The sequence below is a fragment of the Saprolegnia parasitica genome (assembly GCF_000151545.1).
Source record: "Saprolegnia parasitica CBS 223.65 unplaced genomic scaffold supercont2.183, whole genome shotgun sequence".
Lineage (NCBI taxonomy): Eukaryota > Oomycota > Saprolegniomycetes > Saprolegniales > Saprolegniaceae > Saprolegnia > Saprolegnia parasitica.
The window spans coordinates 8,231-8,955 of NW_012156577.1; the positions used below are offsets into that span (position 1 = coordinate 8,231).

Sequence of the window (725 nt, forward strand, 5' to 3'; positions counted from 1 at the left end):
TTGCTAATGGACATAATTAAAAAAACTTTGAAGACGATGATACGCTCCAAGAGAAAAATCGATGCTGAAATTAAAGGAATAAAAATGGTGCATCAGTAGCCCTTCGAAGAGTCCATACACGAGAGCAAAAATCAGGAAATATGATTGCCTACTATGAAATGAAACGATTATTTGTATGCAAGGGAATGCCGCAGGAATGCTAGCATAAATGTAGTTAAAATATCGTAAATATAAAAAAGATGGAAAATAGTCGTGGAAAATAGTAGAAAAAGTGGGCGCTAGTGGTGAGGCAGTAGACAAGCAAAAAAGAAGTGTTGCCACAAACCGGGATCGAACCAGTGACCTTCAGATCTTCAGTCTGGAGCCCTCCCCCAAGTGATCTATTGCGGCTAGTAGTCCCATGTAGCTCAGTTGGTTTTTCGTTTTTATTTGGTGCAGAAGGCCACTGGTTTCGAACCACGCCCTGCGAACATTTTCCGCCCGGATCTATCCGGAGGGACTACCGGAAAATGGGGCGAGGGGAAAAGAACTATGAGGCGGCGTGTCACGGAAAAAGAACGTGTCACGTCGCACCAGATGGGGAAAAAAACCAGCCGCTGGCCTTGAAAGGGGCCCTCACCCATCTCTCCCCCAAGCACATCTCCATTAAGTGCGCCCCCAAGGAGCTTGTCCCACCACACTGTTCAAGTTCCACCCTCCAGAAAACACAAAATCCATTGCCGTCT

General features: G+C 45.9%; 1 non-coding gene across 1 annotated transcript; it reads right to left on the reverse strand.

The window, feature by feature from the left end:
- Nucleotides 1-315: 315 nt before the first annotated feature.
- SPRG_30200 lies at nt 316-390 on the reverse strand. Its single transcript has one exon. It is a non-coding gene; the product is annotated as a tRNA-Phe (tRNA).
- Between the last annotated feature and the right edge of the window lie 335 nt (nt 391-725).